The sequence below is a fragment of the Lissotriton helveticus genome, chromosome 1_1 (assembly GCF_964261635.1).
Source record: "Lissotriton helveticus chromosome 1_1, aLisHel1.1, whole genome shotgun sequence".
Classification (NCBI taxonomy): domain Eukaryota; kingdom Metazoa; phylum Chordata; class Amphibia; order Caudata; family Salamandridae; genus Lissotriton; species Lissotriton helveticus.
In genome coordinates, this window is record NC_136057.1 from 1,701,047,172 (window position 1) to 1,701,073,256 (window position 26,085).

Consider the following 26,085-nt stretch of genomic DNA (forward strand, 5'->3'; position numbering starts at 1 on the left):
GAAGTTGCAGTGGTGAAGTGAGCTGCACACAAGAGCAGCAGTGACTTTGTCACCGGGAGCAACTGTTATGCGGACCAAGTCGTCCGATACTGTGATCTTGAGTCCAGCACCTTCCATTTAGATGAACCAGTAACATAGAAGGAGATACTGTGACCGATATGTTACTGAGAACTGGTCACACATTCAATGAGTTGAGTTACAAAAACAGCCCCACAGACAGAAAAGGCTACTTAGAAAGGGATGGGAAGCGTGAAAGATGCAAGTGATATTTAGAAATCCAATGAGGGAAAAACGGTTCTTCCTAATTCTCTCCTGCCTGCGATGGTGAGGCAGATGCAAGGTCCGACTCATGCGGGAAGAGGCGGATTGGTATCTACCTTCTGTTCTCTCTGTTTTAATCCTCGTTTCAGAATGATAGCAGAACATTTGTGCCAATGATGTATGACCTGCCAAAAGCAAAATGTGGGCAAGAGAGTTGCAGTGACCATGGGTCAGATTGGAAAATCTGTTTGCCCTATCATCTGCATTCAGACTGACTTTGTGAAAATGCCACGATGTAATCAACTGAGAGACATCCTAGTCATTATGTGTCTGTTCTCATGATGGGTCGATGCATATTGCACCCGTGACAGCTTAACAGTTGCCAAACTATTGTTGCAGGAATTAACACCGTGATTCAGGATGCCAGTTCATCTTGAATTGTATCAAGGAACTCACTTTAAAAGTGAGTTCATGCAGTTGATATGCACAGCGCAACGGATTGACCAATGGTTCCACTGTAGCTACTGACCGGAAGCATCAGATTGGTAGAAAGACTGAATGGGACAAACAAAGCTAAAATGGCTAAAGCCTGAGCCTCTACATCACTTAAATGGCCTGACACCCTTCCTGTAATGCTCACGAATATCCAAAGTACCCCTTGTAAAAGAACCAGATTGTTGCCACATGAAGTTTGATTGGGAGAACCATAGTGAATACCCTCTGCCCCGGCAGCTAATCATGTGAATATCACAGATGACATGGTACTCGACTACGGCAAAGGATTGTCTGATGTGGTGAGCTCTATGTCTTATCGGGTTCACATTACAACTCCAGCTGTCTAAGAATCCCCAGGGCACCACTGAACCCTGGTGTCTGGGTCCACATCAAGAAACACGCCTTAAAGTCCTGTCTGGAAGAGCTCTGGCGCAGACCCCACAAGGTGATCCTTGTCACCAACACTGCTGTCAACTGTGCTGGTCTGCCGAATTGGATACACACCTCCCATACCATGAGGGCAAGGTCCGATGGGGAGAAGCAGAGTCATCATCTGCCAATTTCTCATGTCGCCCCGAGTTTAAGGTGTCTGCGACTTCAGAGAAAGATGAGGTGGAGCAGACTGGAGATCCGTCATCTGCATCGGATGAGCAGCATACAGAGTTGGAAACTAATGAAATGCTGACATTCCAGTAACCACTGTGATACCAACAACCAGATTGAAGATACATGTTTACCGGGACAGTGAAAATTCATAGAAGGCTGAGACTGACTTGCCAAAGCAACTTCACCAAAGAGTGGAAGCTGGGGATGAACACTAAAGCTCTACCTTGGAGAATGAATCAACCCCATCAGAGCCAGAAATCTTGAGGACTTCTAAGGAAGGTTGGCCAAGAACTATCACCACCATGAGAAAGCGGCTGTTGATGTCCAAGACAAGACCAGAGATGATTAGGGAAGACAGTGACTTCGAGGAACAAGAACAATTGGATGAGATTGATATCACAAATGTAGACTTGGAGCAGAACAATACTAAACAACCTAAAAGAGAGAGAAAGATCAATCGAAAATATTCAGATCCAGACTGGACATACCTCACAAAAATCAAGGGCCTGATTAAGATCTTGGCAGATGGGTTACCCCATCACAAACGTGACGGATATCTTGTCAGCCGTATAACAATTTCCATAAGATATTATGGAATTGTAATATAGCGGATGAGTTATCCGTTACGTTTGTGACAGCGTATCCCATCCGCCAAGATAGTAACCAGGCCCCAAGCTTGACATCGATGACTGCCTGACTGATCCTGATGAGCCTTCTTGAGATTAAGAACTTGCGATGTCAAAAACTTTTTCACAATGACAACTGACAAATGTCAAAAGGATGAATAGAAAGTTAGGGTAATGGTCAGAAGATGATAGCTCCTTTATGCCCCCAGCTAACACAGAATATAAATCCTGGTAAATTTCGAGATAGGATAAGTGATAATAGCATAATACCTAGAAGACTAACCCTTTATCAGAGGTTTTCTTGATCTGGCTTAACTTAAACATGGTGCACCCATGCTGCAAAATTATAATTGTGAGTTTGGCAGTTGCCATCTCTGTTTCTGTGATTGGGTGGCTGTTGGATGTTTATATGCTAGAAGGGGATTATTCTCATGTTTCAACCAATTTTACTTTCACCCCTGTATACAGACCTCCCTTGCCCGAGAGTAAGGTTTCACACCTCTCACATCATGAGAAAATGCACAGTTATAATGTATATCACCAGATGGTGTCTGAATATGTAAAGGTCATAGAGGTGGAGGACTGTTTAATTTTATTTTATTTTTCCACTTCTGCAGCTGAAGGAGTGGCATACTTTAATTTACCTCTGTTGCACTCATCTTCCTGCTCTGTTTTTTAACCTATTTTATTAGCAAAATTCTATTACACTGTTTTATTCAGACTTTGTTGGTCTTTTAGAAAATGTGCCAATTGTCAGTGGATGGAATCTGTATTTGTGGGCAACTAAACACATTTCTGGCCTTTACAATACGGCAAAATTAAGGGATCAGTGTGAGTATATGATGAAATTTACACCACTGTGACTAACAGGAACATTACTAATCATAACTTCCATGATGTAGCCTGCAAAGTTAACCAAGATGAGAGGGTGTTTGTAGATGAGTTGAACAAGTGATAAGACTAGACTAAGAAAAAGGAGAAGGAAAGACGAGTGCCGAGAATCATTACTGGGAAAGGTAGGAAGATCTTAAAGGAACCACCACCTAGGTTAAACATTCAAGTCTGGTCAGAGAAAACTGTGTGCTGTACTAGAAGCTAAAGACAAAGTGGGATCGTATAGCAACCAAATGAAATAGCACGGGGCTGAGAAACTCTCATCAGCCCACCCTTATGGCGGAATGTCATCATGTGGGATACGAATAGTATATCCAAACCTCGCCCAACCCATCAATTGATGGTGCAGAGATGGATTTCTGAGGTGGAACTCTAGCCACAGTGCAATTCAGAAGACGCTGATGGAGTGCAGTGTTGTGAATGTGTGAGTGAAATATAAAATTGGATACTCGGGCAAAAAATAAAGTTAAATAAGGATTGTCCTAGTGTTAAATTTAAAAGAACGCCAAATAGTGTGAAAATATGACTATGTTGTGGCGCTGTGCAGTGAGATCAACATGTTTCAGCCGTGTGGAACAACCTGTCCGGCATTCTTCAGGACCTAGATTAAGTAGCTACTGCAAAAAATACAAGTGAGTGTAAATATTAATACTGTGCATCAATAATTCAATAACTCCTACCAGGAACTTGGATCCCCAATGTTAACTGGTGGGATTGAGTTATTTATCCATTCCTACAGAAAAGAAGAAAACAGTGCACAAAAAATATATATAATATATAATAAAGTTCTATACATAGATCCCAAACTGACATAAAAGAGACAGTACAGACAACACAGAGATAACGAAGAGGTGTCTCTTCATTTAGCAGAAGGCCGTAGTCCTTCTGAACATTTAATCTTTATTCAGATGATGATTTTTGGTATCATACTCAGCCAGCATTATGTGGGAGATCACCTCACCTCACCCGGCAACCGCTAGGGAAAAATGAGGCCCGCTCTGTTATGTAGAAATGAAAAAATGGGGTCACAGTCAATATTGCATCTGCTGTGTCCAACTAAGTTGTTCTATCATTTCTATGTTTTTTTGTAAAGAAACCCAGGTATTACAGAAAGACCTTCCCTTCATAAACCAAGAGGCTGTGACTTGGCTGGTGGCGCGAGACGGTCTACTTCCCAAACAGTGCTCAGGGAGCAAAAAGTAAGGAAATAACCAAAAGAAGAAGAAAAACGAAAATCCCCAGCCTCTAAACTTGTAAGACAAAGGATTGTTCAAAGGGTGGTCAGAGTAGAAGGCTCAAGGCTCTCTCAGTACCAGTCCCAACCCTCGAAAAAACTCGAAAAACCTGTAGAGCTTACCTAACCGTCGGTACCCCTCTCCGGCGTCCGAGAGGAAGTGGAGGTACCGAGAGGGGCGTCGGCGTGCTATTTATAGCTTGCTTGATTGAAAATTAGCCTCCATTAGGTAATTAATTGCTGGCGAATGACAGCCGCCTGATCCTAACTGCGGTCGTGTAGAAGACAAACCCCTAATCCACTAGCGCATGGGTAGTCTCAAAACCCAACGGCGCATGCGCGAGGATGTGATGTTATTGGCGGTGCATGCGCAGGTGTGCAGCGGGTCTGACTCACGCTTATCAATAGCGCATGCATGTAAAATATATCCGCTTCTTACGCTAATATGCGTGCAATAATCTACACATGGTGGCTATTACGGCGCTACATCCTGAAATATAGAGTCGCTGGGCCCTGTCTTTGTAGGTGAATCGAGGGGCATCGTTTAAGCAGCATAAAGCCCCATTATGGTGTGGTTTTATTTTAGTATGGAGAACCACATGCACAGAAAAATGATAGATCAACCGCGTCACCGCTTAATATGCTATAAGTTGGCCACAGTATAGCACTATTTTAGGCTTGTCACACTAAAAACATGAATGACGTGTCTCAACAATGGATGCAGATGATGTCCTATCCATAAAGGACTTGTAGATAAGTAAAGACCTATGTTCTAGGATTGTGGACAGGCATAGTTAATGTGATGTTTATGCAGCTGTAGTTTACAGACATGAATGATATATTAAAGTGTCTAACAGAAATTAACATATATCATTATCCCAAATCATTTGTGGTGTAGTATAAATTCACACCTATAGATGGAATGTGGCTACAGTGATGTCCAAGGTATGTCATCATTCAGTCCCTCCCTGTCACTCTTAAGCTTAAAAATCCATTTCTGCTCCTTAACAAATAGGAATCTAGAAACATCACTGATATGAGGCGGAATGAAGGGGTGTTCAAGGATCACCCACCTCATGTCATCTGCTGTATGTTTCTGCGACAAGAAGTGATTGGTCAGTCTCGTGGATTGCTTATGACATCGAATGGTGCTTTTGTGTTCACCATTCCTTAATTTGATTTTCCGAGTGGTGTATCCAATATATCTAAGTGAACAAGGGCAAGTGATCATATAAATGACTCTTTCTGAGTTACAATTTGTATGCTTCTTGAGGAGCCAAGTTTTTCCTGTTCCCAAATCCACTGTTTTATACGTTTGTGGACAGACACTACAAGAGCCACAAGGGTAGTGACCCTGTATCGGAGGTAAATTCCAAAGAGTGGTAGCCCTGTCTGTAATTTGTACTCTTGGTCTGGTGTGGACCAGGCTATCACGTAAGCTGGATGCTCTCTTAAAGGAGAATAGGGGAAATGGATCATTGGAGCCACTCACACACACACAGAGCCACTCACACACACACAGAGCCACTCACACACACACAGAGCCACTCACACACACACAGAGCCACTCACACACACACACAGAGCCACCCACACACACACAGAGACACCCACACACACACAGAGCCAACCACACACACACACAGCCACCCCCATACACACACACAGAGCCACCCACACATAAGGTGTTTGTCACTCAATGGGCATTATCATACTATGCCTGTAAAGTTGCTGTTAGGAGGATATAAAAAACAATGCAATATTTAAATGAGGTGTATAATTCTTTTCAAAACATCGGTTGTTGAGATGAACAGGGAACTTAAATGTAAATTTCTCCACATGACAAGTTCTACTGGTTGTAGAACGGCCAAAAAGCACGAGTGTACAACTGGAAAAAACACAAATATAAGCCAACTTAAAATAAATATAAAAGTTTTGCGACAGCAATAAATGCATCGTTCGCATTTTATGTGAGTGAAGGGTGCGTCTCGAGACGCTCCTATGCCGCCCTGCCCATCTTTCGTCCCACCCCGTTTTCTGCAAAACCTTTCCTATCCCTGTACTCGCTCGCCAACCATCCACTATTCTCCACCAACTCCCACCCAAATTTCCATCACCACATCATGCAGCCAAGCACCCTAACTCCCTCTCCATGTAACTAAAGGACTTCTCAACCACCCATCACCCGGTGTCGCTGCAACTTCCTACACCATCCCCTTTCCTGGTGACATGCCTGCCCCTTCTAGCGTCACATCATCCTCATTCGTAGCATGTCAAAAGTTTAGTGGCGTTTACTTGAAACTTAAGCTGTAACACGAGGAAATCATGAAGAATTGAGGCTAGCTGATCGTAGCAGACAAAAAGAAATTGCCCCCGGGTTGGTGGAGCCCCTCGGCTCTAAAGAAGCAGTTCCCCTGGGGTGCGGGAGTCCCGCTCGGGGGACTCAAAATGACAATGGCCCCTGGAGCCCTCTGGGGCTCGAAATAACAATGCAATGCCCCGGAGCCTCTTGAGAGCCTCGCAGGCTCTCAACTAGAACACTACCCCACTGCAACTCGAGCTCCACTCACTGGGACTCCTGCGATGGTGTCTCTGCTAACCGGGCAGTCGCGGGGCTCTCCCTGACTCCGGACGTCGCCTCCTTAATGGCGGTTCCTTTGCGGATGGGGCACAAGCACCGGACCAATCCGTGCGCAGCTCACCAGACGAGCCCCTCCTGACGCGGCAGCTCTAGCTCTCTCGGCGGCCCAGTCCTAGTGCGGCTTTTCCCGTCGAACCTCCACAGTGGGCCAATCACAGCGCGGCCTCTCCGCTTACGACAGTGGGCCCGGGCCGGTGGCGGTATCTTTCTTCGGCTGTTCTTTGTCCCGGGCAGGCGGCGGTGAAACGGGGCAACACGAGGGGTAGGCTCCCTCTTCAATTTAAATATAAAGTGAGGTGGGCACTCGCTTGGGGCCACAAAACGGCACCAGATCCCTGGCGGGGTGGGAAAAAAAATGGCGGCCGCAACTCCAAAAATTTCGGATTCGGGGGCGAGCTTAGGCATTCTGAGTGACGGGTGACGTCACAGGTTGAAAGAACGCCAAAAACACCCCCCCGAATCCGAAAGAGACGGGGCTTATTGGAGTGACGCCTGTCTCCTCCAATGGCTGGCCTCCGTTTAGGAAGCCAGCCAATGGAGGAGAGAGGCGGGTTAAAGCCCCGTTACAGAAACTACTCAAAATCATTAAATCTCCCCCGGAGACTGCGCAAGCGCAGCCTTCGGTCCTCGACCTAAACATGGCAATAAACAACAACATTTTGATACTTTTTCACATTAACAGCAAGTGCATATAAAATACTGCACACACCTTAAATGACACCTTACATAAAAAAGCAATGCAAATTAAATTAATAGGTGGGAAATGCATTCTTCCAGTTATGAAACATTAATTGGTTAATACAGTCACTGCAGATGTATTTTTGTGAGACCAGAGTCACAGAACTGAAATTTAGTGCATAAGACGAAAACAAGTACTTTCCACATATTCATTATAGCTAACTCAGTGTAGACTTTTTTATAAGTTCATTAAAGAGCACTTTTCAAAACTCAGCATCCTTACATTATCTTTAAAAAAAAGTTATAAATAGTTTTCATCTTGAAACTTCAAGTGACTGCTTTAATTAAAGCACTTTAGAGCCCTCTCCCCTGACCTCCTACCTTCAGCACCCTGCAACTAATCCAGGTCCCCATTAACAATTCAGGGATTGTTATTTTTAGCACAATATATTGGAACTGTTTTGCAAAATTAAGAACACCTTGGTCCCCACTCACCTAGCCAATTTAAAACCTCTGTTTACATGCAGATGTCCTCTCAGGTGAGTAGAGGAGTGGGGAGGAAGGAGGCCAAAAGGGTCATATTCAGATCCCTTATCATCCTGACCTCTTAGGCCTCAGAAAAGGGGCTAATAAAAAAGCAGAACAGAGCAAAATCCATGGATAAGGTCAAAGAGAAGATCTTGAAAAGAGGGAGCTATGTGGTGTCTAATTTGTTTCATTCACAAATGGACAGATACAGCTGTCCCACTTTCTGAATGAGATGCTCTGAAGAAGGCTTTGAGAAATGCAAATTCATTTATTTTTTATTTTTAGTGCAGTCACAGTCATTAGTGCAGCAGGTGCATTGACACTGGGGCAATGGAGTGTGAGGAGTAACTACATCCCAATTAAGGATGCCACTAGCAAAGTACCGTGGGAGAGGGGGGCCATTTTCCTGGTTATTATTGGGGCCCAAGTCCCCCTTGCTGCACAGGAAACATGTCCCAAGCAACAAAGGGGCAAATTGTGGGACTTTCCTGTTTTTTTTAATTTTTTACAGAAAGGAGCAGACAGCCTGCTTTAGGCCTCAGCCCGAACAGTAATGGCCCAGTAGTGTGGGCAGAGGAGTAGGTTTAATTGCTACTGCAGGTGATGTGTCACTGGGTCCCAAGGGCGTGAGGTATCAACTAAAGCCTATTATGGCTGTTGTACCATTATTCCTTTCTTATATTAGGGCTGAATGCTCCCTTGTTGTGCCAGTGTGGCTGGCATTGAACCAATGGCACCAAAGAGGAGAATATTGAAGCAGAGGAGACACCTTAACTAAGGCCTCCGAGAGATAGCAGAAAGGAGGATGGTGGGTTAACAAGGGACAGAGGGGACTTCCTGCTTCAGAAGGCATCAGCTCTTATTAGTGAGGCAGTTGCAGTGGTGACCTGCACAGGAGGGTGACGGGCCCACTGCATCACAATTAAGACAGTCTTACAGAAGAATAGAGGCATGCTGGATAGCATTAGAGCTGAGGGTATCCTTGCTGCAAAGAGACGAGAAACACATAGGAGCACATTTTTTCAGAAAGGGACATAGCCTGTTTTAAATTAGAGGGATGGCCAGCCTTGGTGGGGAAAGGGTGAAAGAGGCAGAGGGGATACCCTGCTACTTAGGGCTGCAGCTATCATTAGTGCAGAAGGTGCAGTTGCATTGGGGCCCAGGAATGGGGGGGTTTCACAAATCCCAAATAACGGAAGTAGTGAGTTTTGTCTATTTTAGTTTTTTTAATGTATTTTCTCATTTACAAGTCTCAGATTTAGGGCCATATGTAGGTGGCCAAATACCGGTCGGTAACGGCCGATTTCGACCGTTACCGACCGTAATTTGGAGTTTGAGATGTAGGGGCCTTAAAAATTACAGATTCGGTAAATTTACTGATTCGGTAATTTACCGAATCGGTATTTACCGAATCTGTCATTTGAGATGTAGGTGTCACTGTAAACAGTGCCACAGGGCCTTAAGGATTCGTTGTTTACCACCAACTATTAGTTGGTGGTAAATAACGAATACCTGTGTATATGCAAATCTGTGCATGTACACCTGTGCCATGTGGCACACATACATGCCCTAAGGGCATGTATGTATGTCACATGGCACACAAGCACTGATCAGGGGTGCAACAGGGTTTCAAAGTGACACCCTGCCACCCTTGACTATTCGGTAATTTTACCGAATCTGTAATTGCCATTGATTCCTATGGGCCTCAAGGCCCATAGGAATCAATGGCAAATACCGAATCGGTAAATACTGATTCGGTAATTACCGAATCTTAACGATTTGGTAATTTTGAAAGAATATTTACCTACATAGCATTTACCGATTTGTAAATACCGAATCGGTAAAATTCGGTATTTACGAATCGGTAAATACCATTTACCTACATGAGGCCCTTAGTGTGACTTATGAGATACTGAAAAATTGCCCATGAAATGATCTTATACACACCACCCGCTCTGCTCAGCCCTGCTCTTCTCGTTGTCTCTAGTCTTTCCGTAAAGTTTTGCAGGGGGGGGAGGCCCGACTTCAAAACATTTTGGGAGGGGGGCTCATAGTAAAAAGTTTGAAGACCTCTTGTCTAGAGGTTAGCATAAGGGGATTTATTAAGTGTGTGGTAATTCCACCTATTTCAAGTTACCGCACAATTGGGTAGGCAGTTGTAACACTGCTTTTGTTTTCCCCAGGATCTATCACACTAATGAGCTAGATTTTCCTCTTGACAATTACATTAGGCAAAGTAAACGGAGCTTTAAGCAGATTCTTACTGATATCTTTAGAGCACTAATTCCGTCCAAAGGGGGAGCATTGAACGATGTAAAGATTAGAAAACTGTCCACTTTAGTTGATCAACTTGCAACAAATACTGCAGGTGCACTGACAATGATTATTAAATAATTGCTTGCATGATTATGCAAAATTGCCTTGCATTGGATTTACTCCTCTTGAAGGAAGTCGTAGTTTGCAAGTCATTCATGCTCGGGAATGTTGTGCATACAATCCTTGCATAGATTAGCAGCTTGACAGCTATATTACTAACATAACAAAAATAATGCATGAATTAACTGAACTTAAAGAATCAGCTGCTGTGAAGAATTAGAATCATTCTTTGGATCCATTGGTAAAGTGTTTGCTAAAATAGGAGAATGGCTTGGTAGTGTAGTAGGAAGAATGTTTAAATTGCTAGTAACTCCTCCCTTGAATTGCATGCATTCTCTTTATCTTCAAGTTCTGCAACATCATTTTAGCACTAAAGGGGATGAATTGTGACTACAAGAAGCTGTCAGCGATGAGAGGAAGAGAGCAGAAAAGACTCAATGTCAAAGTTGAAGAGGTGCAAAGCGAACTTTGAAACGCACTGAAGGATCTGGGAGAGACCAAGTATAAGAATCCAGAGTTGATGAGTGATGTGTTGTAATAAGGAACTTAAGTGATGATTAAAATCATTGGGTGGACTGTGAGAGCTGATTATCTGTCAATAAAGAGCATTACAACCTGAGCTTATGCTAACTTTAGATTGTGTTTACACTGTCCTCCATCTTGCCTCAACGTCACAATGCACCACGTGAGGACTACTGCTGATATCTATTCAATATAAAGCATGGCTACTGTTGAAATGAGTAAACAGAGAGTGTTCTCCGAAAAAGCTTCTCATTGTACTAATTCAAGTACGCTTCCCATCATCCCAGGCTCATGCTTAAACATTGTATCTGTTTAACTATTCAGCTACGGCTGTGAGAATGACTGAATCTCAATGTATTACTATCCTGAGAGAATACAAGAATGTATTCTGTAGTAAAATGTTTCTTCTAGCTTGTTTTATATTGGTGCCAAACCTGAGAACCATGTTTTCCCACAGAATGTGTCCTATAAAAGTATGTGGATTTCTGTAACGAGAGATACCCCCTTTTCCTCACCGTAGAAGGTGAATCCATGACGGATTTCACTTAGAACTGTACTGAGTTCTTCACATTATGATTTATATGCTTTGCTGCTAACCTTGCTTATGGCATCTTTATTGTAAACTGCCTATTAATTCTTTATATAAAGCTTTGAGATGATAATCCTTGTCTGTCATTCTTATGAGATTGTTTCAGCCAGTTCCAGTCAGAGAGCACCAAAGTCCGTATCAGGACTACACCTACCCTGGTCCTAGCCATTGGCACGCCCCATGAGTTAGAATTTAAGACTGATTTGGGCACCAACATTTGTTTTCTTCCCTGGAGCACTGACAAATCACTGATTGATTTTTTGATTAGTATTCTGCATTGCTTGTGATCGGTTTGTGGTATTTTATTTTTCAGACTGTGTGTTATTTGTTTGTATATTCTATTCATTTGCTCTATCTTACTTGTTAGTGCTTGTATGCCTTTTTGTTCTTGCTTCTTCAACTTGAGCCCGTTGCTCCCCTTGCTCCCCTTATTTGGTTTCCATACTATTCAAAACTTCCCTTTCCAGTAAGTCTCTTTTCCCTGGCCAGTCTTGTCTGAGCCGCATTACAACACAACAACACAATTTATTACATTTGAGTAAAGTTACAGCATTAACTAAGGGTGCATTGGTTTATGACTCAACCTGATTTTGGTTGCATTCCATGGTGCTGCTTTCCTAACTAATTTGGAAAAGCCATCGTAAGTTGCATGTTTTTAAATTGTACCAATTGTTGTTATCGACGCTTGCCTAAATGCATATGTATGTGTGCTGTTAGCAGATCATAGGCTGCACAAATCAATAACACGCCATTACATACTTATATCATAATACACTATACAATAATAGGCCATAACATACTACATCATACCTTACTAGACAATAAGAAACAGTACTATATCATATTAAACAAAAACAAACCATATCATACCATGCCATACAAAAACAGGCGGATACCATATTATACCGTACTATATATAACTGGCCATGCCATATCATACTATCCAATCAAGTCACTCTCACCCCCTTTACCTCTACCCACCCCAGAACCCTCAAGCCACCCTCTCCTCCCTTAACCTCTTATCACCCCAGAATCCTCAAGTCACCCTCACCTACCTTTACTTCTACTAACGCCAACCTTTGAGTCTCCTTCACCTTCCTTTACCTCTACCCACCCCTGAATCCTTCAGGCAGCAGGGGCGGATGTTTGGACAAAACCTCGGACTATAAATATTGGGAGACAGAAATCAGAAAATCAGAAAATTATGATTTGAAATTATTTGAATGTGTTTTCGTTCATTTATTAGTTTTATGTGCTACGATTGTTTATGTAAAAGTTATTTATATTTTAAATATATAGTTTGTAATTTTAAGTGATATATACATTTTTGTTGATCTATAGTAATTTATAGTGTCATAGCGAGTTGTTGGGTTTGTAGGGGATTGGGTGGGAAGTAAATTAAGTAATAATTAATTAACAATTAATTATGAATTGTTAATTAATTGTTTAATTAATTTCAATTATGCACTTTATGGAATACTTATTTATTTTACTTATATTTTAGTTGTGGGCTTCTAGGTCTATAGGAGTCTAGGGTGGTAAGAATACATAATTAAGTAATAATTTAGTATATTAAATAATGGAATACTTATTTTTAAGTTATATTTTGTGTGAGGGCTGCTAGGTTGCTAGGGGTATAGGGTGTGAAGTTAATTATTACTTAAATGACAATTATTTATTAGTTGATAATAAACTATTTTAAAGAACAGTAATTATGTAAAATGATAAATACTATTTTTTATTCCATATATATTTATGTTAAATCCTAATGGTTGCATTAGGAGTTTCATATATTTTATACATTCTGGCTGTTACTTATATATGAAAGTGTTTCATGTGAAGAACATTCCCTACTTTGTTTAGACTGCAGTAGGAATGGTAAAATTAACCTATTTGTAATTTGACAATTTCCCTACTGTTGTCCTGTTTGGAGTGGGAATAGTAAATTGTATCCCTTTGAAATACAGCACTTTCCCTACTGTTGCTCAGACAGGAGTGGGAAAAGTAAATTTCACCCCTCCGAAATGCAACACTTTCCTTACTGTTGCACAGACTGGAGTGGAAATAGTAAACTTCTCCCTTCCGAAATCCAATGTTTTCCCTACTGTTGAACAGACTGGAAAGAGAATAGTAAATGTTACCCCTCCAAAGTACAACACTTTCTTTACTGTTGCGCTGACTGGAGTGAGAATATTAAATTCCACTCCTCCGAAATCCAACGTTTTCTTACTGTTGGCAGACTGGAGTACTTTTTACTCATCTAAAGTCCAATACTTTAATACCGTTGTGCAGTTTGGAGTAGGAATGGTAAATTTCACCCCTTCGAACTCCAACACTTTTCTTACTGTTGTGATGTTTGAAGTGGGAATAATTAATGTTACCACTCCAAACTCTGCTTGTTGCAAAGGCTTGCATGGGTATAGTAAATAGCATTGCATCAACTAGAGGGCAAATAGTATATTTAATATTCTTAGGCTCCATTAGCTTTATTAATGTCGGTTAGATAGAGTTTATAGCAAAAAAATTACTCACATTTTTCATCATACAACCCCCTTCTCATTTGTTAACATTTTTTAGGCTCTCTTTCTGAAGATTGGTTGGGATGTCCCTTGTATTCACAGATTTTGGACCTGCTTTTGGGACTAGCTTTTCAGCAGATCACCAAACATTGGAAAAATTTGTCTGAACTATCCTTCCAGGCTTGGTGGTATGCCGTATGTTATAATCACAGATTGGATACAGTTTATGTATTCCCAGTTTCTTTAGCTCTTAAGCGCTCTCTTTTATGATCTCCAGTTACAAGTTTTATTGATTGTCATGCTAAGCGTTCTTATGTACGTAAAGTTTCTGAGCAAGAAGTGTCGAAACCTCCGTGACATTCTGTTTTGTTCTTATTTATATTACTGTTTATACTGACATCTTCACTGTATTTTTGCATTTTTAGTTTCTTAACCAGGTTTGTATTCTATACTTACGTATCTTCTTTATATTGTTATAAGATTTCTTAGTCATGTATTTTTAAGATTTCAATGAAGTAATGTGTATGCATGTTTGCTACATCTTCCCCTCCCTTCACCCCTCTCTTCTTTCTTTTCTTTTCTTTTCAATAAAATCTCTATTTTTCAAAACTCAAAGAGATAGAGTTTATAGCATTGTTTTATATTTTTTGTATTTAACATTTATTTATTTTTATTTTAAAATGTATTTTAATGTTCATACTATTTTTTGTAAATGTGTTTTGATTTTTCAATGTTTAATCTTTTATTTACTGTGTACATTCATTAATATATTATATCTTATCACATTTTTCATGGTTTATTGCACATTCCAATACTTTTGTACTTGTCTTTATTAGTATAGGATCACGGTAAACAATTATGGTAAACAATATTTTATAGATATTTTTGACAATGAAATTCCTTGAAACAATATTGTATCAGTGATTCGCAGGGCGGATTGAAGGAAGGTCGTTCTACCGTTGACCACTGCATCAGTATTTGGGCAGTGGTCCATAAATCCAGCAATACAAGTGTTAATTTGTTTTGCTACTTTGTGGACTTCTGTTCAACTTTTGAGCTTGTGGAGCGAGATCCTTTCTGTTAGAAATTAATATTATATGAAATTCTAAATGGGTTATTATCTCTCTTGGTACAATGGCATACATCGAATTGGGAGAGGGTAGAGCTAGAGTGTCATGGTACCCTGTTGGATAAAATAGCAATTGAAAATGTGTTAAGACCGGTATGTGTTCTTGCCCAGACACTATTCACCCTTTGTTGGCCATTCTCCCAAATTCTCTTATAAATTAAGCCTCCTTACTTCGAAAATTAGGGGTGTTCATATCACTTGCTTATAGTTTGCAGATAACATGCAAATAGGCCTCCATCGTCAATTAAAGATTTTCCATGGGTACGCTCATCAGAAGAAACTGACAATAAACATGGAAAACAAAAACTTTTTGGGAATTTGGAAGCAGATCTAAGACATTTTCTTGGACTATTTGGGATCGTAGAGTGGAGCAAGCTACTTCATATAAATGTTTAGGGCTACTATTTCAAAATAATCTGACGTGGATCCAACATATAGACCAAGAAAAATGTCAGGTCTCAGTAGTAATTGCTGTGCTAAAAAAGTTTAATTACAACTACAGAGACTCTTGCATGGCACCCCTGTTAAAAGCTTATAAAACCATGGTTCGGCCTATGTTGTGGTATGGTAATGAGTAACCCTGGGCGAGTAATTCCACTCCGCCAGTGGAGTTTGCGGATTTTTGCCTACTCCACGCTCCGTTGCGAACGCGGAGTTTAGGCAAAAAAAACCTCTGTGGCAGAGCGGAGTTAGCCAGCCCCTCAACCCACCACAATTAATTAAAAATTAAAAAAGAAGACACTTACCTGCGTGGCTGCCTCCTCCTCTGCCTGGTAGCTCTACTTCCTGCTCCTCGCCACCCTTCTTCAATTAAAAAACCCTACGTTGTACATCTTGCGCAAGACGTACAATGTAGGAGTTTTTTCGTAGAAGAAGGAGCGCGAGGAGCAGGAAGGAGAGCGGCCAGGCAGAGGAGGAGACAACTACGCAGGTAAGGGTCTTCTTTTTGAATTTTTTATTAATTTGAGAGGGGGGCAGAGGGACCGGAGTTCCACAAAGTTTTTTTCAAACTCCGTGGAACTCTGCATAGAGGCACTATGCCAGCTCCGCCCACCCTTAGTAATGAGCTGTTTAGTCTTGATGGGAACATTAATTGGGACCATTGTGAGATCTGTTGGCTAAAGAGACTTTTAAATTGACCTAAAACTTCAATAGTTCAAGCACTTCATGCTGAACTGAATTGAACCTCCTGGAATTACATCAATCAGTATCAAACCTGCGCTACCTAAACAAGTTAGTGACATCAGAGCAATAGAAGACTGCTATCCTTAGTTATAAGGAACTGTTTAATAGATAATTAGATTGTCTATACATATGTGTATGACTTTAGATTTACCCATTCCTGCCTGTACGGCCCTTGGAGGGATGCTTCAACATATGTAGGTTATTGTAGGCGCCCAGTGGGAGGGAAATGTATGAATGAAATATTTTTCTTGCTTGTATAATTTTACTGAAACAGAGAAATAAATATGTTTTTAAAGGTTTTTTAAATATGGTATTAGTGCCTGCTAGGCCGCTAAATACCTTTTAACTGAGATGTGTTTTTTTAGATATGATATGTGAGATTGTTAGATTTTTACTAAGTATAAAAGGTTAAAAGGAGAAAAGAAACCTGAATTGTTTTAATTATTGGGTTCGGGGTGTTTTCTTTCATTGGATTTGTAATGTAACTTTATTCTTGTTTTACTGTATTTTGCTTAATGGAAAATCCTCGCAATAAATCTAGTTTTATGATGACGATGATAAAGTCACAATGTACTGCAGAGGCATACACAAGTAGTGCTTCAAATACAATGCTTAAGTCAGAGGTCTTCAATCTGCGGGGTGCGCTCTACTGGGGGTCTGTGGCTATATTTCCAATGGGGCCCAAATGCATCTGCAACTACATGTAAATGAAGGTAGCCTGGATTTGCAAGGCGTTTCAAGGCTGTCTTCATTTACATAAAAAAGTGTTTGAACTGTGATCCTTAGTGCCCTGGGGCAGGGTCAGTGATGTAGTGGGGGAGGTGGTGTCAAGGCAGCACACATGAAAAGGCAAAACTCTTCGTTGTTATGCCTGCCTCAAGGAGCTAAACGAGTTTGGTAAAAATTCCTGTCTACAAATATTAGTAGACAGGGATTTGCAAAAAAAGCCATGGGTGGTGGAGTACGAATGCCTATGTACCCCCCAAGGAACTTCCCCTTGATGCAAAGTAGATCATAGTGAAACTTTGCAATACTTTGGATACCTTTCCAAAGCAAATTCTGGTTTGAGTTGGATGATAGATCCCACCCAAACTCTTTGCGCTAAGTTTGTGCCATGTTTTGTGATGTAACCTGGAGCAAAGTGTTAGTTAATTTGGGCCTATACCTTTGTCACCATAAAGCCTTAAGCTTCAAGTCACTTCGCCAATTAAAGTCTATACTGGCTCCCAACAGCCTTCGTAATTGGTGAATAACCAATTGGACACATCTACATTCTAGACTAGCCAGACAAGCTTGCAAGACCCGTAGCAAGTCCAGCTGCTTGGACATGCAGGCGCTGCGAATAACGGCCTTGAAGGCCTTCCACAGCAGGCCCAAAGATTTAACATATCGCGCATTGTTAATCAAAAATTAAAGTATAGCCGCTCTGATTTCTGGTAGGAAAACAGGATCTTGAAGTGCATTGGGTAGAAGCCCAAGTAAAGACATATCCGCCTTCCTCTGCCAGGTCAAGAACCAACTGCACCGGTGCATAGTCCCAGAGTGAGCGGGCATATGGTCCACCTCTCTGACCCAGGCAGTGACGTATCTCAAGACTAGCTGAAAGTTGATACGCGATTAGGCTCCCTTGAAAGTCATGGTGCATGTACTGTCGGTGAACAGTAATGACAACCGCGGGGATTACCCGCACTGCCATTACAACGCAGGAATTACAACGAAAGTCGTTACAACGACTTTCGCTGGAGGGCGCTCTTGGATAGGGAATAGTTAAATTTTCTATCCAACTCCTTCCCTACTGTCAACGTGGGCTGGAGTTGGAATAGAAAATTAAACTATTCCACTATCCAGCGTCCTCCAGCGAAAGTCGTTGTAACGACGTTCGTTGTAATTCCTGCATTGTAATGGCACGCGTGGTAATACCACGCGTTGTCATGTCATACAAACGTTCTGTCAGACTTCCCACCATTTCTCTTGCCCCAGGTGTCAAGGAGCTTCTGGTTAGAGACATTATAGCATGTAACTATGTGGCTGCATGCGGGTGCAGTCTGTGCCCGGTCTGAGTTTTGTGTAATGCAGGATTTAGTCCCACATTAGAGTCTCCTCCCCATATAATTGTAGAGCAGCCCAGGCCCAGGATCTTGTGCCATACCAAGGAAAAGAAGCAGGGGCAATCAGTGTTGGGCAGAGAGTGTGCAGATATATGACTCTATTGCCATCCAAAATACCATCTAGTATAAGATACTGTCCCTCACAGTCACCAATTTCCTGGAGAGTATGCCACTTCGTTCCTTTCCTTATGACAATTGCAACTCCCCTGGCATAAGTGTAGTACATTGTGATATGTGCCTCACCAATCCAGCCAGCTCATAGCCTGGCACAGGAATGCTCAGAGAGGTGGAGTTGCTGTGAGGAAGCCAAGTGCAAAGTAGGAGGAAAGATTGCATGGTGAGTGATGTGCTTGTTTGAGTGAGATTGCAGAGTAAGCAGTGAGAGTGACATGGTGAGTGAAGTGTCACATGAGTGCAGGGTGAGTAGTGGGCTTGTGTGAATGCAGTGTGAAAAGAGTGAGAATATGGTGAGTGGTGTGAGTGCAGTGTGATCACTGTGAGTGCATGGTGAGCGGTGTACTCATTGACTGCAGGGTAAGAGGAGGATGAACTGTTTGAGTGCAGGGTAACAGCGTGAGTGCAGTGTGATCTCTATGAGTGTAGTGGGAGCGTTGAAAGTAACAAGTAAGTGGAGTGTCATGTGCGTGCAGGGTGATCGGTATGCTCGTGTGAGTACAGGGTAGGAGGAGGGTGAATGGAATGAGTACATGGTGAGCAGTGTGAGTGCAGTATGATCGCTGTGATTGCAGGGTGAACATGAAAGTGAAGGGTGAGTGGTGAGAATGAGGAGGGAGTTGTCTGAAGCAAGATGTATTCCCAGACACCTGCAGTAACTCAGCATTGTAATTACAGCTGGTGTAGGGTTTCAGATAGAAGTTAAACGATTGCTATTTTGGCATCAATCAGGGATGGAGGGTGGAGGAAATAAATACAGTGCTGATCCTGCAACAAACTTTCAGTCTCCTGATTAGGGTTTCCAGCTGATTGGATTTATACCAGCACCATAGGTATTATAAGTCCCAGCCAGTACAAAAATAAGCAAAATCACCTAAAGCCAGTATTTTTAGCACTTACATTTGCATACTTCAAACAGCAAATATAAATAGCAAGTACTTTTAAATCTGTTCTATGGCTGCATTAATGATCCATGACAATTAATTATAGGAAACAAAGCCAGAAAAGTCATTTTACAAATGAATACATGCCCTTTTATTTATAGCTCTATTTAGTGTCACTGCCAGGCCTTTGAAGACTCCTTAAACAGCAACAAATGGTTGGTACTTTTCTTTTGGGAAGGTGACATCCTACTCCTGCGATGCCTTTTCATGAAATGCATTCTCCCACTGTTGCAGTAAAGTTAAAATACAAATGCAAGGAAAAGGCAGAGTGTGGACCCAGAGGGTACTGAAGCCAGTGGAAAAACACAAAGGGCCAGATGTAGGAAGCCTAATTCCGGTCGGTAATGGCCGAAATTACTGAATTTCGGCCGTTACCGACCGGAATTAGGCTTTTCATATGTAGGTGGCATCATTTCAGATTCGGTAATTTACCGAATCAATATTCAAGAATTCGGTAAATTAACGATTCTTAAAATACAGAATCAGTAAATTACCGAATCTGAAATGTAGGGAGCACTCAAATGAGTGCTTTTCCCATCTTAGGATTCGTTATTTACCACCAACTAGAAGTTGGTGGTAAATAATAAAAACCTTTGAAAAAGCATTTTTTTTGCTTTTCCAACAGTGACATGTTGCAGACATACATGCCCTAAGGCATGTGCACCCATACACAATTGAGGTGTGCAACAGGGTGTCAAAGTGACACCCTGCCACCCTTCAATGTTTCCCCCTTTTACCGAATCGGTAAATACCGATTTGTTAATTGGCATTCATTCCTATGGGCCACCAGGCCAATAGGAATGAATGGCAATTACCAAATCGGTATTTATCGATTCGGTAATTACCGAATATTAACGATTCAGTAATTTTTCACCTACATACCATTTTCCGATTTTAAAATACCGAATCGGTATGATTCGGTATTTTAGAGTCGGTAAAATGGAATTACCTACATCTGGCCCAAAGCCTCGTTAACCAGTTCACAAAGGCATGTACATTGTCTTGTACACCCCCGCGCCGCACGGCCACCAGCTGCTGCGTGTGCCCCCTCGCTGTGCCTAGCTGCCTCGCTGCCGACTGACCCTGCTGTCGTTCGTTTTGTTTTCTTTTTCCAATCATTTGTGCCTGTTTTTATTTTCTAGTCTTTTTCCCGTGTTAAGCGTGTTTTTCCAATCATTTGTGCTTGTCTGCATTTCTTAGTCTTTTTCCCGTGTTAAGCGTGTTTTTCCAATCATTTGTGCCTGTTTTTATTTTCTAGTCTTTTTCCCGTGTTAAGCGTGTTTTTCCAATCATTTGTGCTTGTCTGCATTTCTTAGTCTTTTTCCCGTGTTAAGCGTGTTTTTCCAATCATTTGTGCTTGTCTGCATTTCATAATCTTTTTCCCGTGTTAAGCGTGCTTTGTTTACCATCTGTAATCTCTGCCCGCTCTGTTTCCCGCCTTCCTCGCCGCCCCCGCTTCCCGCCACTACCGCCGACCCCGCCCCTTTTTTCCTTCTGTTCCCTCCCCGCTCCCGCCTCCCAGCTGCTCCGCCCACCCGCGCACTTCGCCTTATATGGCGACCGTGCGAACGCGCAGCGTTGACGCGCAGCGGGCGCGCCGATTGTGCGCCGAAGGCGCGCCAAAGGTAAGCCCGTCTGCGCCCGTCCGCGACCGGATCACGACCAGCGCCAGGAACCCTGGCCCCCACCGACGGAGGCCGACCCGACGAACCTACAACGCCGCCGACCTCATCGCTCTCAACACCGGCCGCATCCCAGGATGTCATCAAGCCGCCCCGAAGCACACCCACGGACCCTTCAGCTGCCACGCCTGCAAGTTCACCTGCATCCGGACTCACCCTGCACCAGCACTCACCAAGCCGAACACCAGCAGCAGCCACCTGAAGTGCATCCTGCTCAACACCCGCTCCGTCCACAGACACGCCGTAGAACTCTGGAACCTCCTCGACACCACCGCCCCTGACGTTGCCTTCCTCACCGAGACCTGGATGAACGCCTCCTCAGCGCCCGACATCGCCATCGCCATCCCGGAGGGCTACAAGATCATCCGGAGGGACCGCACCGCCAACCAGACGGGAGGAGGCATCGCCATCATCCACAGAGACACCATCCGCATCGCGACCAACACCGACGACACCTTAACCACCGCTGAACACCTGCACTTCCAGATCCACACCAACCCGAAGACCACCCTCAGAGGCACCCTGATCTACCGACCCCCGGGCCCACGCACACGATTCAGCGAGGACATCGCCGACTTCGTCAGCCCGCATGCCCTCCCCTCCGCCGACTACATCCTCCTGGGGGACCTCAACTTCCACCTGGAGAACAACAACGACCGCAACACCATCAGCCTGATCGACAACCTCGCCAACCTCGGACTCAAGCAACTGGTGACCACCCCCACCCACCTCGCCGGACACACACTCGACGCCGTCTTCTCATCCAGCAACGACGTCACCTTCAGCCACGCAACAGGACTCCACTGGACGGACCACAGCTGCGTCCACTTCACCTTCAAAAGGTCGACGATCCACCACCACCAGCAACAGGTTGCCCGAAGAAGCTGGAACAAGATCACAGCCGACCAGCTCACCGCTTCCCTGAGCCAGCACCCTCCCGCCAGCTCAGCGAACCCCAGCCAGGCCGCCGACAACCTCACGAAGTGGATCAACAACTGCGCGGACGAACTCGCCCCTCTGAGAACCCCACCCAGCAGACCCTGCAGCAGAAAAACACCATGGTTCACCGACGAACTCAAGAGCTCCAAGAAGAACTGTCGAGCCCTCGAGAAAGCCTGGAGAAGGGAGCCAACCACGGACAACATGACCACCTTCAAGCTCGCCACCCGTAAACACCACCAACTGATCCGCGCCACCAAGAAAAATACATACAAGGACCGGCTGGACAACAACGCACACAACTGCAAGGAACTCTTCAACATCGTGAAAGAGCTCTCCAACCCCAACGCCGGAAACAATGACATCACCCCGTCGCAAGACCTCTGCAACTCCCTCGCGTCCTACTTCCACAACAAGATCGCGGACATACACAACAGCTTCAGCAACCAACCAACGCAAGCCACAACCGCAACAACGCCACCCACCACCACCCTCCGCACCTGGACTCCGATCAGCACCGAAGACACCATCCGCACAATGAACTCCATCCATTCCGGATCTCCGACTGACCCCTGCCCTCACCACGTCTTCAACAAGGCCGACGCTGTCATCGCACCCCACCTGCGGGACATCATCAACACTTCCTTCGACACCGCCACCTTCCCTGAGAGCTGGAAGCACGCCGAACTCAGCGCTCTTCTCAAGAAACCCACAGCAGACCCCACCGACCTCAAGAACTACCGTCCCATCTCGCTCCTCCCGTTCCCGGCCAAGGTCATCGAGAAGACCGTCAACAAACAGCTGGCCGCCTTCCTCGAGACGAATGGATCCCTCGACCCCTCACAGTCTGGCTTCCGAGCAAACCACAGCACCGAGACCGCCCTCATCGCTGCCACCGATGACATACGAACTCTGATGGACAACGGAGAAACAGCGGCCCTCATCCTCCTGGACCTCTCCGCGGCCTTCGACACTGTCTGCCACCGCACCCTAGTACAGCGCCTTGGCAACATTGGAATCCAGGACAAGGCACTGGAATGGATCACCTCCTTCCTCGACGGAAGAACACAGAGAGTCCGACTACCACCGTACAAATCAGAGGCCACCGAAGTCATCTGCGGCGTCCCTCAAGGATCCTCACTGAGCCCCACCCTCTTCAACGTCTACATGAGCCCCCTCGCGGCCATCGCACGCCAACACAACCTCAACATAATCTCCTACGCCGACGACACCCAGCTGATCCTCTCCCTGACCAACGACCCCGCCACCGCCAGAGCCAACCTGCACGAAGGGATGAGAGAGGTAGCCGAATGGATGATGACCAGCCGCCTGAAACTGAACTCGGACAAGACGGAGGTCCTCATCCTGGGCTCCTCGCCCTCCGCCTGGGACGATTCCTGGTGGCCCCCCGCCCTGGGCACCGCACCCAAACCGACGGACCACGCACGTAACCTGGGCTTCATCCTGGACTCCTCCCTCTCCATGACCAGACAAGTAAACGCCGTCTCCTCGTCTTGCTTCAACATCCTGCGCATGCTACGCAAGATCTTCCGGTGGATCCCCACCGAGACGAGGAAGACGGTCACCCAGGCCCTCGTCACCAGCCGACTGGACTACGGCAACGCCCTTTACGCCGGAACCACCGCCAAGCTCCAGAAGAGACTCCAGCGGATCCAGAACGCCTCGGCCAGACTCATCCTCGACATCCCCCGACGCAGCCACATCTCCGGACACCTGAGAGATCTGCATTGGCTCCCGGTCAACAAGAGAATCACCTTCCGTCTCCTCACCCACGCACACAAAGCCCTACACGACCAAGGCCCGAGCTACCTCAACAACCGGATCAACTTCTACACTCCCAAGCGCCTCCTCAGATCAACCAGCCACGCCCTCGCCGCCGTCCCCCGCATCCGAAGAGCGACAACAGGAGGAAGGTCCTTCTCCTACCTGGCCGCCAAGACCTGGAACTCACTCCCGACCGACCTACGCCTGACCCAAGACCACCTCTCCTTCAGGAAGAAGCTCAAGACCTGGCTGTTCGAGCAGTAACGCCCCCCCCCCCCCAACCCAGCGCCTTGAGACCCTACGGGTGAGTAGTGCGCTCTACAAATGACCTGATTGATTGATTGATTGGTCTTTTAAAGACCTGTGAAAAACTTGGGTGGGGCTGAGATTAGACTCCAGACACTGCCCAGCCGAGCCCAGATCTGCACAAGCTGCAGCAGTCCGGACTAAGACGAGACACACGACTGGGGTGGAGGTAGTCTAAAGCCCTTTTAGCCCTAGGGGCTTTGTGATCCTGACTGGGACACAAGTGTGTTGTGGGCAAGAGTCTCAGCCTTTATAAGAAAGCAAAAAGCATACTCGATTATTTTGGAGCCAGAGCATCTGCAAAATCAGGTTGCTGCAGAGGATTAGCAGATATCTGACCAGGCACACTTTGTTTCTATTCCTGTGCTCTCTTTTTACTGTTTAACTTACGCTTCTGCTGACTGCTCTGTCATGGCAAAAAGAAAACTGGTCTGAGCTTTAGTTACTTTTGACAGATCCCCATCTGGGGCCATATTACAGTAAAGGCGCATTATTATTGTTTGCGCCGGGCGAACCTAAAAGGTTCGCCCAGTGCAAACAATGAAAATCGGCTGTATTAACCATGAATGCGTTGCCCCTAGTGCAGTGCATTCAGGTGAAAAACTGAGCCACTGCTGTAAAACCGCACCTTGTTTTCACAGTGCAGGCCGCAACCTGCCTACACTTTGAAGGGGGATTAGAGATCTCCTTGCAGGCGGGTTCAGTCAGTGACTGCACCCGCCTGCATCGGGATGTCTGGGGGGTCCATAGAGCCCCCTTTCTCCCCTCCAGAGGGCTGCTCTCAGCGGGCGCACTGACAGCTTCTTTGCCCCTCCCCCCGCATCTGTATTACGGCGCTGGCACAGAGGCAAAGGGATTCCCTCATTCGCATGCGGCACGCCCCCATGCAAATGAGGGAATGCCCCTGAAGATAGTGCTGCGCTTTATATGTCCCAGTGCTATTAGTATTACAGAAGGGGCTGCACAAGCATCTGTGGCCTCTTCTGTAATACCAAAGTTCCCCGGGGCATGTAAAGTGGGTACAAACGTCTGTTGCGCCCCCGTTGTACTCTGTTATACGGCCCCTGATGTACTCCAACTTTTTAAAATTCTTGTAAATTTCACATAATTTAACCTACCATTAGAAATACTTGCCAGAAATATTTTTTGTCAAATAAAATTTAACCAAAACGATTTGTGAGGTAGTGATCTGTCAGGAATTATGGCATCGTCCAGAGAGAAAACCATCAAGTGGGTTAATGTGATTGTTCAGAGAAGCAAATTGAGAGGTTCCAAGGTCAATCGGCGCAGAATGAAATCCTTTGATTTACCTTGGACTGCACTTTGGAGGAGGCGATCTTCCAAGATGGTGATCGCCCCTGGTAATCAGGTTAATACTCCAGACTTTTTCTTCTGATGCCCGAGGGCAGTGGAGCAGCATGAAGTGCACGCAAATCCTCTTCAACGGTGCACTTCACTGAGCATTTTTGAGGAGAATAGTTTGGTTCACAAAATAATAAATTGTAGGGGGTCGCAATTCGACATACCGCAATAATATGCATGACGTAGGTCACAAATTGCGACCCACTATGGCTGGCTAGAGTCACAGCCATGGTGGCGTTGTGTGGTCAACAGACCGCCTTGTCTCTGTTTGCTTTTTATTATAACAATCATTTTTATTAAAATGCTGTCCATTTTCCCTCATGGATTTCAAAAGGAATTTTTTATCCTCATGGATTTCAAAAGGAATTTTTTATGAACATTAACTTCTGGTCCTCATGGATTTCAAAAGGAATTTTTTATCTTAAAGATGTCTTTTGTGGAACTGCTTTTATTCCATTTGAGCAATTACAGTTAAAATTTGATATCCCAGCTTATGATTTTA